The sequence below is a fragment of the Haliotis rufescens genome, unplaced genomic scaffold (assembly GCF_023055435.1).
Source record: "Haliotis rufescens isolate VD_foot unplaced genomic scaffold, xgHalRufe1.0.p SCAF_23, whole genome shotgun sequence".
Lineage (NCBI taxonomy): Eukaryota > Metazoa > Mollusca > Gastropoda > Lepetellida > Haliotidae > Haliotis > Haliotis rufescens.
The window spans coordinates 10362228-10379495 of NW_025963924.1; the positions used below are offsets into that span (position 1 = coordinate 10362228).

At 42.1% G+C, this 17268-nt stretch overlaps 1 long non-coding RNA gene across 1 annotated transcript; it reads left to right on the plus strand.

Annotated features, from left to right (window-relative positions):
• The first annotated feature begins 14970 nt into the window (after positions 1-14970).
• Positions 14971-17268, plus strand: LOC124133055. The gene is made up of 3 exons (XR_006860856.2): positions 14971-15228; positions 15669-16576; positions 16754-17268. It is a non-coding gene; the product is annotated as an uncharacterized LOC124133055 (long non-coding RNA).

Here is a 17268-nt window from a genome sequence, read left to right on the forward strand (position 1 = left end):
AAAACACATCCTCTCAAACACACACATTTACACGCTCTGCCACACACACACACTTACACACTGTCACACATACACACTTCCACTCTGTCACACATACACACTTACACTCTCCGTCACACATACACACTTGCACTCTCCGTCACACATACACACACTCTGCCACACATGCAAAAACACATCCTCTCAAACCATACATTTACACGCTCTGCCACACAAACACACTAACACTCTGTCACACATGCAAAACACATCCTCTCAAACATACACCCTTACACACTGTCACACATACACACTTGCACTCTCCGTCACACATACACACTTACACTTTCTGTCACACATACACACACTATGTCACACATACACACTTGAATTCTCCGTCACACATACGCACACTATGTCACACATACACACTTGAACTCTCCGTCACACATACACACTTGCACTCTCCATCACACATACACACACTGTCACACATGCAAAAAAACATCCTCTCAAACATACACCCTTACACTCTCTGTCACACATACAAAAACATATCCTACCACACATACACACTTACACTCTCTGTCACACATGCAAAACCACATCCTCTCACACTTACACATTTACACTCGCACTCATACACACATACTGGATGAGAAATCTACGAGAAGATTCTCCTCCAGAAGGCAGCCACTCTCCTCAGCACCTTCCTCAGAGGATGAACCTCTCGGTCCTCCACGAAGCTGTCGTCATCCTCGTCCTCGTAGACCCAGTAGTCACTGTCGTCATCACTAGGGGCGGGATAGTGGTCGATGTAGGTGATCGTGACTGGGGCGGGGAGCGTCTCACCGTGGTCAGGGCGGGCCCAGAAGGGGGTGAAAACACTCAGAGGGTTGGGAGAGAGGATCGGGGACGCAGCCTGAGGACGCTACATCAGTGAGGGGGGAGGGAGGGAGAAAGGAGGGTCAGTGGGCGAGGTATATAGGCGGTTTTCAAATAACAATGTGCAAAAAAAAATCAGTCTGATGCACAGGTTACACATACTATAAGGTGGTATAACAAGACAAACATTCTGATCGAATGTTTGAAACATGTAAGTGGAGGAGGGGGATCATGCAGCTATTTTTCAGGAGACAATAACACACAGTGAAATGGGCAAAGTCAATAGTGTGCGTGAGGGGACATGGACAAATGAACAAAGGTGAGCTATTCGACGGCCGAATCTGAGAGAGATTTAGATAAACTACATACACAGTCGGATTCCTCATCCAGCGACGGCCATAAACTCGCAGCAGGAGTGACATGATACCGGATCATGTCTTCCCGTGCTGAAAAGAAAAATAAACGCATTTAAAAATACATGTTCAATGAATATATCGAGTTAAGGAGTTCAAGTTAACAAGGTTTCACTGTACTGCGTTGAGGCAAAGACATCGCCCAGCCTCTAGTCAACAAATATAGATCTGGGTATTTTACACGCCAGCACGTCTCTACAGAAACTTGTACAGCTCTTATTTCCTCCTCGGCACCTGAATGGATGGGCGGACGGACAGACAGACAGACAGAGGGATAAAGAGTACAGAATACAAGAGTTTATGAGAAGGCATTAGGCCTAGTAGGAGTGAAATTGGCATTTCATTGTTGTGTTCATGTGTTTTAGTCATGCCATTTCAAGCCCGTTCGTTTGAAAAAGTAGTTTACTTATAAATAGATATTAAAGTTATACAATGTCACACATTTGATCTTTAATGTTTGAACAACATCGTCCGTCATATTTATATACGGACCGCTCGTATATCAGAGCAGAAAAGAGATTTAAAAGACACCCATTTCTGAATCAAAACAATTGCAAATGGCGGCCAATGTCATCACCGCCGATACTGCTGTCAAACTACGACCAATTTCAGTACTAATCTATGTTCTAAACACCTTTAAATACAATAAATGCATTCTTAAATACCTTGAATATGCAGCCTAGTAAACATCTTGTCAGTAGAAGATCTTGAAACGATGCTGTAGTCAACGAAATGCAGAGCAATAAGGAGCAAGAGCGATAGTGAATCTGTTAGAAACAGAGGGGACGTTGGCCGAGACAACGGTAACTACGTTACGGAGACGAAGTCAGAACGAGGCGTCATCGTCCATTTCCGGCAAGGCTAAACCTCTAGGGCTGCATGTCATGGGGGCCAAACACTTAAAAAGGGGGAGCAGATAATGTGGTGATAAAAAGAAGGGCAGGTTCGGATTGTTTAGTCCCTGAGAATTTTCTTATGGCTTAATTATGAAAGATGTTAGCTGGTAAAGACCGTTCCTCTTAACTAGGGGCCGTTTGCTTGTGTGTAACGCGCGATGTGTGTTTAAGGTTGGCGGGACGTCCGCACTTATTGCCACGGAAGGACAGGCTGCGCAAGTCGTCTGGGAAATCCCTCACTAGCATCTCCACTGATACACTCGGGAGAAATAGTCTGACATGAGTGGTCTCCCTTTGTTCATTGGTAGAAAAGAAGCCCATTCCCGTCACATACACGGAAGATAAAAGCCGTCTTGGCTGCTTGTTCAATCAGTGTGTAAGCTTGTTTACTGTGTACATGATATGAGTTAGAAATTAACGCCAGTCCCAAAACATAGCGCCAGCTATATCCCTGCTCACCCACGTGTCAAGGCAGCTTTCGACCCCAGCAGTTTAAGTGTAGGGTAATGTACTTGATAACCTGCTCGTATTGATGTGTTGTGACATTCAGCGTTGGTTGTCTCTATATGTATTTTTGGGACAGATTTGTTCCCTGATCTACCGTCTTGACAAGGCATATTGACGAAGGCCATGGTCGAAACAACATAGACGATTAAACGCTTCATTTCTTTGTTCAGCTTTCTTACCTTTCCAATCAGCGATTGGTTATGGGTTGGCTGTATGCCTATAATATACACCTATATCAGGTTGTTCATTCCGCTCAACACAAATAGCTACAGACTGTTGATCTCCCGGGGCGACATGGACGGAATACCGTGCTCCTTCTGTACCTGCTGAATATTTAGATTATATGCTTGAATGCCAATGTGTATCTTGTCAGTGTGGGTGGAGAAATGAACACTAAGATGAATGTTCTTGTGCATCTGTATGAAGATCGACGTTCATGTAGCAGTAATGATTATTTATACAAGTATCGTATTTCACATAGATGACATTAGGGGAGGGGGTGGAGCTGAGTGGTTAAGGTCAAGGTTCCATTCCAGGTATAAACGCTTATCATAAAGTCCATTCTTGGTGTCCTTTGCCGTCATATGGGGCCGCTGCGATTTTCGAGTTTAAACATTTAAAGGGCGACTATCCTCGGGCAAATTGGCAGTTTTAGTTAGTTTGGCTCAAGTCGTTCCAACACAACTTTCTTTGACTGTTGACTCAATTTTCATTATTTATATCAATCTAAGAGTTCACGAGTACTCTGATTGACCAAGGTGTCCATTACGCATTAATTACAACGTGTAGACCTGGACTTAAACTGGGCACCAGACAGAGAAGCGCAGTCGCCCATTAAGTGTTAGTTTGCTAAGACACTTACGTTTCTAAGTTCATCATCCTTCTTAAATGATTAATAACTTTTATCGGGATCATGCGTATTTAAACGTATATATTTACTTATCAACCAGCTACCCGTAAACGAATAGTAATACCTAGATATATCTAAAGATTCGATGATAGGAGAAACAGCGGCAAAGGCGAAGGGAGATAACTCTCGATCTTTCATCCATGCATGTACCCAACAGTAAGTAAAGTGATCGTAAATTACCCAGTGTTACAACATCGGCTTCCAAGCTATATAACAGCTATCCATGGGTATGGAGGTCGGACTTCCCATCGGAGATTCCACTAGTAAATTGAGCTAGAAGACAGCAACACAACGGTTCTGGGCAAATGTTCCCTTAATATCTTAAATTGATAGTAAATATTCTCAGTATTACAATTTTAAATTATATTAACACCAGACTCGGGCCACCTGTCTTTACTGCTGTATGGCTGTCACCTAGTCGTTGTTAGATCCAAGGAAGGAAAACAGACTCATGTGTATACCATTATTCCATATTTATTTAGATATATTCAAGAAATGGAATGGCATGTGCCAAAAGAAAGTATTTAAAGCAGGGCCAAAAGTGAGCACAAAAACTGTTCTCCCATATCAGAGAACTGAATAAACTTAGAAATGTCAGCCAAAGGGTAAGCCAAAACGAATAAAAAGAAGATCGAAAGAGTGTGTCCAAACATAACCCGAAAGGGTGTAACCAAAACAGTCCAAAAGGGAGAAATGCTTATTACACGGGCACCAAGCCACATCCTCTCACAAAAACACACATCCAAAAAAAATCCTCTCACACATACACACTTACACACTCTGTCACACATACACACGCTCTCTGACACACAAGCAAAAACACGTCCTCTCACACATACATACTGACACTCTCTGTCACACATACACACGCTCTCTGACACACAAGCAAAAACACATCCTCTCACACATACATACTGACACTCTCTGCCACACATGCACACGCTCTCTGACACACAAGCAAAAACACATCCTCTCACACATACATACTGACACTCTCTGTCACACATGCACACGCTCTCTGACACACAAGCAAAAACACATCCTCTCACACATACATACTGACACTCTCTGTCACACATACACACGCTCTCTGACACACAAGCAAAAACACGTCCTCTCACACACACATACTGACACTCTCTGTCACATATACACACGCTCTCTGACACACAAGCAAAAACACATCCTCTCACACATACATACAGACACTCTCTGTCACACATACACACGCTCTCTGACACACAAGCAAAAGCACATCCTCTCACACATTCACACTTACACTCTCTGCCACACAAGCAAAAACACATCCTCTCAAACACACACATTTACACGCTCTCCCCCACACACACACTTACACACTGTCACACATGCAAAACACATCCTCTCAAACATACACCCTTACACACTGTCACACATACACACTTCCACTCTCTGTCACACATACACACTTACACTCTCCGTCACACATACACACTTGCACTCTCCGTCACACATACACACTCTGCCACACATGCAAAAACACATCCTCTCAAACACACACATTTACACGCTCTCCCACACACACACACTTACACACTGTCACACATGCAAAACACATCCTCTCAAACATACGCCCTTACACACTGTCACACATACACACTTCCACTCTCTGTCACACATACACACTTACACTCTCCGTCACACATACACACTTGCACTCTCCGTCACACATACACACACTCTGCCACACATGCAAAAACACATCCTCTCAAACCATACATTTACACGCTCTGCCACACAAACACACTTACACTCTGTCACACATGCAAAACACATCCTCTCAAACATACACCCTTACACACTGTCACACATCCACACCTGCACTCTCCGTCACACATACACACTTACACTTTCTGTCACACATACACACACTATGTCACACATACACACTTGAATTCTCCGTCACACATACGCACACTATGTCACACATACACACTTGAATTCTCCGTCACACATACACACTTGCACTTTCCATCACACATACACACACTGTCACACATGCAAATAAACATCCTCTCAACCATACACCCTTACACTCTCTGTCACACATACAAAAACATATCCTACCACACATACACACTGACAATCTCTGTCACACATGCAAAACCACATCCTCTCACACTTACACATTTACATTCGCACTCATACACACACACACTGGATGAGAAATCTACGAGAAGATTCTCCTCCAGAAGGCAGCCACTCTCCTCAGCGCCTTCCTCAGAGGATGAACCTCTCGGTCCTCCACGAAGCTGTCGTCATCCTCGTCCTCGTAGACCCAGTAGTCACTGTCGTCATCACTAGGGGCGGGATAGTGGTCGACGTAGGTGATCGTGACTGGGGCGGGGAGCGTCTCACCGTGGTCAGGGCGGGCCCAGAAGGGGGTGAAAACACTCAGAGGGTTGGGAGAGAGGATCGGGGACGCAGCCTGAGAACGCTACACCAGTGAGGGGGGAGGGAGGGAGAAAGGAGGGTCAGTGGGCGAGGTATATAGGCGGTTTTCAAATAACAGTGTGCAAAGAAAAATCAGTCTGCTACACAGGTTACACATACTATAAGGTGGTATAACAAGACAAACATTCTGATCGAATGTACATGTAAGTGGAGGAGGGGGATCATGCAGCTATATTTCAGGAGACAATAACACACAGTGAAATGGGCAAAGTCAATAGTGTGCGTGAGGGGACAGTGACAAATGAACAAAGGTGAGCTATTCGGCGGCCGAATCTGAGAGAGATTTAGATAAACTACATACACAGTCGGATTCCTCATCCAGCGACGGCCATAAACTCGCAGCAGGAGTGACATGATACCGGATCATGTCTTCCCGTGCTGAAAAGAAAAATAAACGCATTTAAAAATACATGTTCAATGAATATATCGAGTTAAGGAGTTCAAGTTAACGAGGTTTCACTGTACTACGTTGAGGCAAAGACATCGCCCAGCCTCTAGTCAACAAATATAGATCTGGGTAATTTACACGCCAGCACGTCTCTACAGAAACTTGTACAGCTCTTATTTCCTCCTCGGCACCTGAATGGATGGGCGGACGGACAGACAGACAGACAGATGGATTAAGAGTACAGAATACAAGAGTTTATGAGAAGGCATTAGGCCTAGTAGGAGTGAAATTGGCATTTCATTGTTGTGTTCATGTGTTTTAGTCATGCCATTTCAAGGCCGTTCGTTTGAAAAAGTAGTTTACTTATAAATAGATATTAAAGTTATACAATGTCACACATTTGATCTTTAATGTTTGAACAACATCGTCCGTCATATTTATATACGGACCGCTCGTATATCAGAGCAGAAAAGAGATTTAAAAGACACCCATTTCTGAATCAAAACAATTGCAAATGGCGGCCAATGTCATCACCGCCGATACTGCTGTCAAACTACGACCAATTTCAGTACTAATCTATGTTCTAAACACCTTTAAATACAATAAATGCATTCTTAAATACCTTGAATATGCAGCCTAGTAAACATCTTGTCAGTAGAAGATCTTGAAACGATGCTGTAGTCAACGAAATGCAGAGCAATAGGGAGCAAGAGCGATAGTGAATCTGTTAGAAACAGAGGGGACGTTGGCCGAGACAACGGTAACTACGTTACGGAGACGAAGTCAGAACGAGGCGTCATCGTCCATTTCCGGCAAGGCTAAACCTCTAGGGCTGCATGTCATGGGGGCCAAACACTTAAAAAGGGGGAGCAGATAATGTGGTGATAAAAAGAAGGGCAGGTTCGGATTGTTTAGTCCCTGAGAATTTTCTTATGGCTTAATTATGAAAGATGTTAGCTGGTAAAGACCGTTCCTCTTAACTAGGGGCCGTTTGCTTGTGTGTAACGCGCGATGTGTGTTTAAGGTTGGCGGGACGTCCGCACTTATTGCTACGGAAGGACAGGCTGCGCAAGTCGTCTGGGAAATCCCTCACTAGCATCTCCACTGATGCACTCGGGAGAAATAGTCTGACATGAGTGGTGTCCCTTTGTTCATTGGTAGAAAAGAAGCCCATTCCCGTCACATACACGGAAGATAAAAGCCGTCTTGGCTGCTTGTTCAATCAGTGTGTTAGCTTGTTTACTGTGTACATGATATGAGTAAGAAATTAACGCCAGTCCCAAAACATAGCGCCAGCTATATCCCTGCTCACCCACGTGTCAAGGCAGCTTTCGACCCCAGCAGTTTAAGTGTAGCGTAGTGTACTTGATAACCTGCTCGTATTGATGTGTTGTGACATTCAGCGTTGGTTGTCTGTATATGTATTTTGGATACAGATTTGTTCCCTGATCTACCGTCTTGCCAAGGCATATTGACGAAGGCCATGGTCGAAACAACATAGACGATTAAACGCTTCATTTCTTTGTTCAGCTTTCTTACCTTTCCAATCAGCGATTGGTTATGGGTTGGCTGTATGCCTATAATATACACCTATATCAGGTTGTTCATTCCGCTCAACACAAATAGCTACAGACTGTTGATCTCCCGGGGCGACATGGACGGAATACCGTGCTCCTTCTGTACCTGCTGAATATTTAGATTATATGCTTGAATGCCAATGTGTATCTTGTCAGTGTGGGTGGAGAAATGAACACTAAGATGAATGTTCTTGTGCATCTGTATGCAGATGGACGTTCATGTAGCAGTAATGATTATTTATACAAGTTTCGTATTTCACATAGATGACATTAGGGGAGGGGGTGGAGCTGAGTGGTTAAGGTCAAGGTTCCATTCCAGGTATAAACGCTTATCATAAAGTCCATTCTTGGTGTCCTTTGCCGTCATATGGGGCCGCTGCGATTTTCGAGTTTAAACATTTAAAGGGCGACTATCCTCGGGCAAATTGGCAGTTTTAGTTAGTTTGGCTCAAGTCGTTCCAACACAACTTTCTTTGACTGTTGACTCAATTTTCATGATTTATATCAATCTAAGAGTTCACGAGTACTCTGATTGGCCCAGGTGTCCATTACGCATTAATTACAACGTGTGGACCTGGACTTAAACTGGGCACCAGACAGAGAAGCGCAGTCGCCCATTAAGTGTTAGTTTGCTAAGACACTTACGTTTCTAAGTTCATCATCCTTCTTAAATGATTAATAACTTTTATCGGGATCATGCGTATTTAAACGTATATATTTACTTATCAACCAGCTACCCGTAAACGAATAGTAATACCTAGATATATCTAAAGAATCGATGATAGGAGAAACAGCGGCAAAGGCGAAGGGAGATAACTCTCGATCTTTCATCCATGCATGTACCCAACAGTAAATAAAGTGATCGTAAATTACCCAGTGTTACAACATCGGCTTCCAAGCTATATAACAGCTATCCATGGGTATGGAGGTCGGACTTCCCATCGGAGATTCCACTAGTAAATTGAGCTAGAAGACAGCAACACAACGGTTCTGGGCAAATGTTCCCTTAATATCTTAAATTGATAGTAAATATTCTCAGTATTACAATTTTAAATTATATTAACACCAGACTCGGGCCACCTGTCTTTACTGCTGTGTTGCTGTCACCTAGTCGTTGTTAGATCCAAGGAAGGAAAACAGACTCATGTGTATACCATTATTCCATATTTATTTAGATATATTCAAGAAATGGAATGGCATGTGCCAAAAGAAAGTATTTAAAGCAGGGCCAAAAGTGAGCACAAAAACTTTCTCCCATATCAGAGAACTGAATAAACTTAGAAATGTCAGCCAAAGGGTAAGCCAAAACGAATAAAAAGAAGATCGAAAGAGTGTGTCCAAACATAACCCGAAAGGGTGTAGCCAAAACAGTCCAAAAGGGAGAAATGCTTATTACACGGGCACCAAGCCACATCCTCTCACAAAAACACACATCCCAAAAAAAACCTCTCACACTTACACACTTACACTCGCTGTCACACATACACACGCTCTCTGACACACAAGCAAAAACACGTCCTCTCACACATACATACTGACACTCTCTGTCACACATACACACGCTCTCTGACACACAAGCAAAAACACATCCTCTCACACATACACACTATGCCACACACTTACACACTGTCACACATGCAAAAACACATCCTCTCACACATACATACTGACACTCTCTGCCACACATGTACACGCTCTCTGACACACAAGCAAAAACACATCCTCTCACACATACATACTGACACTTTCTGTCACACATGCACACGCTCTCTGACACACAAGCAAAAACACATCCTCTCACACATACATACTGACACTCTCTGTCACACATACACACGCTCTCTGACACACAAGCAAAAACACGTCCTCTCACACACACATACTGACACTCTCTGTCACACATACATACGCTCTCTGACACACAAGCAAAAACACATCCTCTCACACATACATACTGACACTCTCTGTCACACATACACACGCTCTCTGACACACAAGCAAAAACACATCCTCTCACACATACATACTGACACTGTCTGTCACACATACACACGCTCTCTGACACACAAGCAAAAACACATCCTCTCACACATACATACATACGCTCTCTGTCACACATACACACGCTCTCTGACACACAAGCAAAAACACATCCTCTCACACATACACACTTACACTCTATGCCACACATGCCAAAAACACATCCTCTCAAACACACACATTTACACGCTCTGCCACACACACACACTTACACACTGTCACACATGCAAAACACATCCTCTCAAACATACACCCTTACACACTGTCACACATACACACTTCCACTCTCTGTCACACATACACACTTACACTCTCCGTCACACATACACACCTGCACTCTCCGTCACACATACACACACTCTGCCACACATGCAAAAACACATCCTCTCAAACCATACATTTACACGCTCTGCCACACAAACACACACTTACACTCTGTCAAACATGCAAAACACATCCTCTCAAACATACACCCTTACACACTGTCACACATACACACTTGCACTCTCCGTCACACATACACACTTACACTTTCTGTCACACATACACACACTATGTCACACATACACACTTGAATTCTCCGTCACACATAGACACACTATGTCACACATACACACTTGCACTCTCCATCACACATACACACACTCTGTCACACATGCAAAAAAACATCCTCTCAAACATACACCCTTACACTCTCTGTCACACATACAAAAACATATCCTACCACACATACACACTTACACTCTCTGTCACACATGCAAAACCACATCCTCTCACACTTACACATTTACACTCGCACTCATACACACACACACTGGATGAGAAATCTACGAGAAGATTCTCCTCCAGAAGGCAGCCACTCTCCTCAGCGCCTTCCTCAGAGGATGAACCTCTCGGTCCTCCACGAAGCTGTCGTCATCCTCGTCCTCGTAGACCCAGTAGTCACTGTCGTCATCACTAGGGGCGGGATAGTGGTCGACGTAGGTGATCGTGACTGGGGCGGGGAGCGTCTCACCGTGGTCAGGGCGGGCCCAGAAGGGGGTGAAAACACTCAGAGGGTTGGGAGAGAGGATCGGGGACGCAGCCTGAGGACGCTACACCGGTGAGGGGGGAGGGAGGGAGAAAGGAGGGTCAGTGGGCGAGGTATATAGGCGGTTTTCAAATAACAGTGTGCAAAAGAAAATCAGTCTGCTACACAGGTTACACATACTATAAGGTGGTATGACAAGACAAACATTCTGATCGAATGTTTGGAACATGTAAGTGGAGGAGGGGGATCATGCAGCTATTTTTTCAGGACACAATAACACACAGAGAAAATGGGTAAAGGCAATAGTGTGCGTGAGGGGACATAGACAAATGAACAAAGGTGAGATATTCGGCGGCCGAATCTGAGAGAGATGTAGATAAACTACATACACAGTCGGATTCCTCATCCAGCGACGGCCATAAACTCGCAGCAGGAGTGACATGATACCGGATCATGTCTTCCCGTGCTGAAAAGTAAAATAAACGCATTTAAAAATACATGTTCAATGAATATATCGAGTTAAGGAGTTCAAGTTAACGAGGTTTCACTGTACTACGTTGAGGCAAAGACATCGCCCAGCCTCTAGTCAACAAATATAGATCTGGGTATCATACACGCCAGCACGTCTCTACAGAAACTTGTACAGCTCTTATTTCCTCCTCGGCACCTGAATGGATGGGCGGACGGACAGACAGACAGACAGAGGGATTAAGAGTACAGAATACAAGAGTTTTTGAGAAGGCATTAGGCCTAGTAGGAGTGAAATTGGCATTTCATTGTTGTGTTCATGTGTTTTAGTCATGTCATTTCAAGCCCGTTCGTTTGAAAAAGTAGTTTACTTATAAATAGATATTAAAGTTATACAATGTCACACATTTGATCTTTAATGTTTGAACAACATCGTCCGTCATATTTATATACGGACCGCTCGTATATCAGAGCAGAAAAGAGATTTAAAAGACACCCATTTCTGAATCAAAACAATTGCAAATGGCTGCCAATGTCATCACCGCCGACACTGCTGTCAAACTACGACCAATTTCAGTACTAATCTATGTTCTAAACACTTTAAAATACAATAAATGCATTCTTAAATACCTTGAATATGCAGCCTAGTAAACATCTTGTCAGTAGAAGATCTTGAAACGATGCTGTAGTCAACGAAATGCAGAGCAATAGGGAGCAAGAGCGATAGTGAATCTGTTAGAAACAGAGGGGACGTTGGCCGAGACAACGGTAACTACGTTACGGAGACGAAGTCAGAACGAGGCGTCATCGTCCATTTCCGGCAAGGCTAAACCTCTAGGGCTGCATGTCATGGGGGCCAAACACTTAAAAAGGGGGAGCAGATAATGTGGTGGCCGTTGCCGTGGTTGCCGTCGTTGATAAAAAGAATGGCAGGTTCGGATTGTTTAGTCCCTGAGAATATTCTTATGGCTTAATTATGAAAGATGTTAGATCTAGCTGGTAAAGACCGTTCCTCTGAACTAGGGACCGTTTGCTGACCAGTGTCTAAGGCGCGATGTATGTTTGAGGTTGGCGGGACGTCCGCAGTTTGCCGCGGAAGGACGGGCTTGGCAAGTCGTCTGGGAAATCCCTCACTAGCATCTCCACTGATACACTCGGAGAAATAGTCTGACATGAGTGGTCTCCCTTTGTTCATTGGTAGAAAAGAAGCACATTACCCTCACATACACGGAAGATAAAAGCTAGATCTATCTAAGCTGCTAGCTTGTTTAATCAGTGTGTTTGCTTGTTTACTGTGTACATGATATGAGTAAGAAATTAACGCCAGTCCCAAAACATAGCGCCAGCTATATCCCTGCTCATCCATGTGATACTCTGATTGACCCAGGTGTCCATTAGTCATTAATTACAACGTGTAGACCTGGACTGATACTGGGCCCGAGACAGAGAAGCGTAGTCGCCCTTTAAGTATTAGTTTGCTAAGATTATCATCATTCTAAATAAGTAATAACTTTATCAGGATCATGCGTATCTAAACTGCTATATTGACTTATCAGCCAGGTAAATCTTTCTGAATAATAAATTGCTTCCCCTCACGTTTATATTTGTCAAAAACCGTTTCGTTGACGAAGCACGATGTGTAGGACTTCTTGAAAAAGTTAGTTAGTTAGTTATTTTATCCAGAACACGGTTTTATTATTCTAGAAATCGTACATATCACGTTTTTCGTGACGGAAATGAAAAAGATGGTCGAGCTCTGAATTTCGTTTCGCAGGGCGCTTATGACACATTTATAAAGTCAACCATTCATCCCCAATAACATTCACGGTGTTGCCATCCACCGCATTTATATATCACACTGAAGGGAACTGGGGTGAACAAATAAACCCCATATGTTGTTGTTCGTGTTCGAATAAAATGTGCAATTTCCATTAGATCTAGATGTTTAGATATAAATCGATTTTTTTTTTATATAACGTAATTTATTACTTAATTTTATTGCATAATTTTACGAAATTACTTTCGATTTGGGGTACGAAATTTCTCATTTCTAGGGGGTAGGAGACGGTCGGGTAATTTAACCTAGTCACGCCAAAGAGACCCGGGTTCGATTTCCGACATGGGTAAAATGTGTGAAGCCCATTTCTGGTGTCCCCCGCCGTGATATATTGCTGGAATATTGCTAAAAGCGGCGTAAAATCATACTCACTCACTCACTGGTGTCCCCACGTTATATTACTGGAATATTGCCCAAAACGGCGTAGCACCATACTCACTTACTCATTTCTAGGGGTATGAATTCGCTTGTGTTACGAATTGAGATACAACCGGCCACACGCACCGAAAACATCACCGATGGAGAACAACGAAATGAAAAATATGGTGGACCCAAACCAGTAAATATTACCGTATATTACCTACTATTAGATTTGGTAAAACTTTGTGAGAAACTGTTAACTGCTGCCAGCAAAGGCTTGTTATAAAATCGCATCATAGAAACTGGATATATCTCACGGCAATACATTTTTACGTATTAGTATTAGTATCTACGTACATACATAAAACATTTAGTTTACGATCCATTCAAATAAGGTTGTGTTAGGGTAAGGGGAGGTTAGTTACCCAAACCCCTCAGCCCTTGGATTCTTGAATGAAAATTTGTGGCGAACATACTATATATTTTGTCCCTGACCATATCAAGATCACCCAGATGTTTTAATGGTTAAAGGGCAAGTTCACACGGAAATGAGCCTATTTTTCTTGTACTTTTTCCACATTAAAAGTGTTAACATAGAAGTGTCATAGACAAAAATATAAAAATATCACAATTAATTAACATATTTTTCGCATTAAAACGATTTATATTTTTCACATTTACCAAGTGTTCTATTTCCACAACAAAAACACCATGGCTTATGCCCCTTGCAATATGACGTCATTGGTGCCAATTGATAAACATTATGACGTCATCATGCTTTGTTAGAGCCGCTTCACGTGGTGTAGGTCCAGGTGTGTGATTCTAGCGTCTGAGATGCCAGCCAGCATAGTGTTATGCTGAGTCACCACTGCGCCGGAGTGTGTCGTAGGCCATGTTGTTTTACTGCAAACTGGTACTTGATATCTTTTGCGTTGAGAATAGACAGGGACCCAGTTGAATTGGCACCAATTACGTCATAATCTAAGGGGGATAACTCAGGCCTGTTTAGCTCGAAAAACGAAGGCCTCATAACGGCATATCATTTTCACACTATTGTGAGCTTCCTACGTTCACTGTGAAAAAAATGAGTGTATATTTTCAAACACAGATACTAATTAATTCTAAAATTGCGTTTTGTTTAGAAAAAGAAAGAAAGTGATTTTTGCGTGTACACTTCCCCTTTAAGCAGCACGAAATGTTTACGACATTAACTCGCTTTACGGTTTTGGGGGAGATAACTCTTTGCAAGAAGGCTAATGTAGACTGGTTCCTTGCTTCTGTTGCGCACGCTACACAAAGTTCAGCCGCTAGCTGAGGCGAGGGTAAGGTACCAGTCTAAAGGCCAATGTTCTGAACAGTTGTGAACAGCTGGCAGATCAACAGATCAAAAGTAGAGGAGTGAACTAATCGATCAAACTGATAGTCAGTGGCAGCCTTATGCCGAGGTGGGAAATGCAGATGGCGTGTGTATTGTTAATATCGTCAATGAACACTGATGAAGACTTGTACGATTTTCTTGCCAGTTACCCAGCCACATCACATATTAATATGGTATCAATATTATGAAAGAATATTTTTTTATTTCCATTTCATTGGAATGTGGAAGAATATAAAATGTATTTTATTATTTTGTAATGATGTAAATAAAAATATTTGTTAATCAAACTAAAAGTTGAACTTGTTATTTATTTTAATGTGAAAAATAATATGCTTGTCCTAAGAAGCGATTAACGGGATGCTGATGATATCAATCACTGGATTGTCTGGTCCAGACTCGATTATTTACAGACCGCCGTCATTTAGCCGGAATATTGCTCAGTGTGGCATTAAACAACAAACAAACAATATTATGTAATTTATGTTCATGTTTCTTTGTTCTTGACAGCATACAGTTGTTAATAAGCAAATGGAGGGTTACCATCAAAGAAATTATATACCTCCGGGAGAAGTTCAGAACTGGATTCCACCAACAGGAAATCACTATCTCAGAATCAGTAAACGACCAAATAATGGTCTTCAGAGAGGTGAACATGAAGCCCAATGAGGTATTCAGGTATCAAATGAAAGATATTCCACAAGGAAATATTTTCTGACACTATGTACATCCAACAGACCTAAGAGAGTTTGTAACTTTAAAAGAACACTGAACAGCAACACTCCTTCAAAGGATGGTAATTCATGGACTGCTGTTCACAATACTGCTGTACCTTCAGAATGGTACAAGTGTACAAGAGTGAGAAAAAATTGTATGGCAGTTTAATGCTTTCATTAGAGCTCATAAAAATCAGCCAATCGTTGTTACTGATGGAATGCATGGTTGGCAAGATGGTGGGGTGTTCACGGTGACAGCTGGGACACAGCGACATGATGGATTTGTCTGTCTGGCTTTACTATTATGAACAGGGAATATTCGAGGAAGATATATCTTAATTTGAGAGCAATTCTATACAACATTCTTTGTGAAAGTGAGATTGTGCCCGTCCTTTCAGTTACCATCGTTACCACGAACTTCCAGATGACCAGGTTTGGCGAGCAGTTACTTAGTGTTGTGTAAGAATACTTATAGGCTATTGGTGATGATTGACACATGGGAGGCTGAGGCAAATGGTTGTCAAGAACTCAGTCTCGTCTACATATTGTGCTGGTTTCTCAAATGTGAAAGCTATAACTGACAAACATGGGACAGTGAACACATCCAGTAACAGTTTCTATGTCATCATACTGGCATTCAAGCGGGTAGCCAGGAGTAACAATGTTGCTGGAGCAGAGAGAAGATGGACTCTCATCCTTGAGGTAACAGTAAGATATATCTATCCATTGAAGAAAGGTTCAGAAATATAAAATCTGTGGATAAATCTAAATGATCAGTATTGTAAAATATTATGATTAAAATATTTCTACTTAAAGACAGTTATTTGTACTTGCATTCTTATGAGGTATTACTGAAAATATTCCTTCACATTCTTTCAGGACATCCATAAATTGCCCATCCAGGAAAGAAACTCCCCCTTGAAAAATGATGGTGATGTGACTGTTGGAGAACTGCTTGGTTTGATCGCAGGACTTATTAGCGAATTTCATACACATTCATCGGCTTCGGTGCCGATAAATATGCTTGAATTTTGTTGTAAAATCCTGTGGTTAGATCCTCCTTGGCAATGGTTACCTGCATCCTGTGGATGAGTCATGACTACAAACACAGACCTATATATGAAGGAAATGAACAAACTGTCTAAAATGAGTGTTGTTCAATATTAGATACACAGACTGCCAGAGAATTTGTCATGAGAAATTAATTGTTTTATGTCTTCATATTTTACACTTTGGAATCATTTGTCATCAAACAGTCTTAGAAATTAGCTGATGTAAGTAGACAAAATTATAATTATTATCTTTTAATGTGTTGGTAAGTATTACCTAAAGCCTTTGTTAATTGTTAAATAGTAATTTGAAATGGTAATAGAATTGACATTACATGATATACA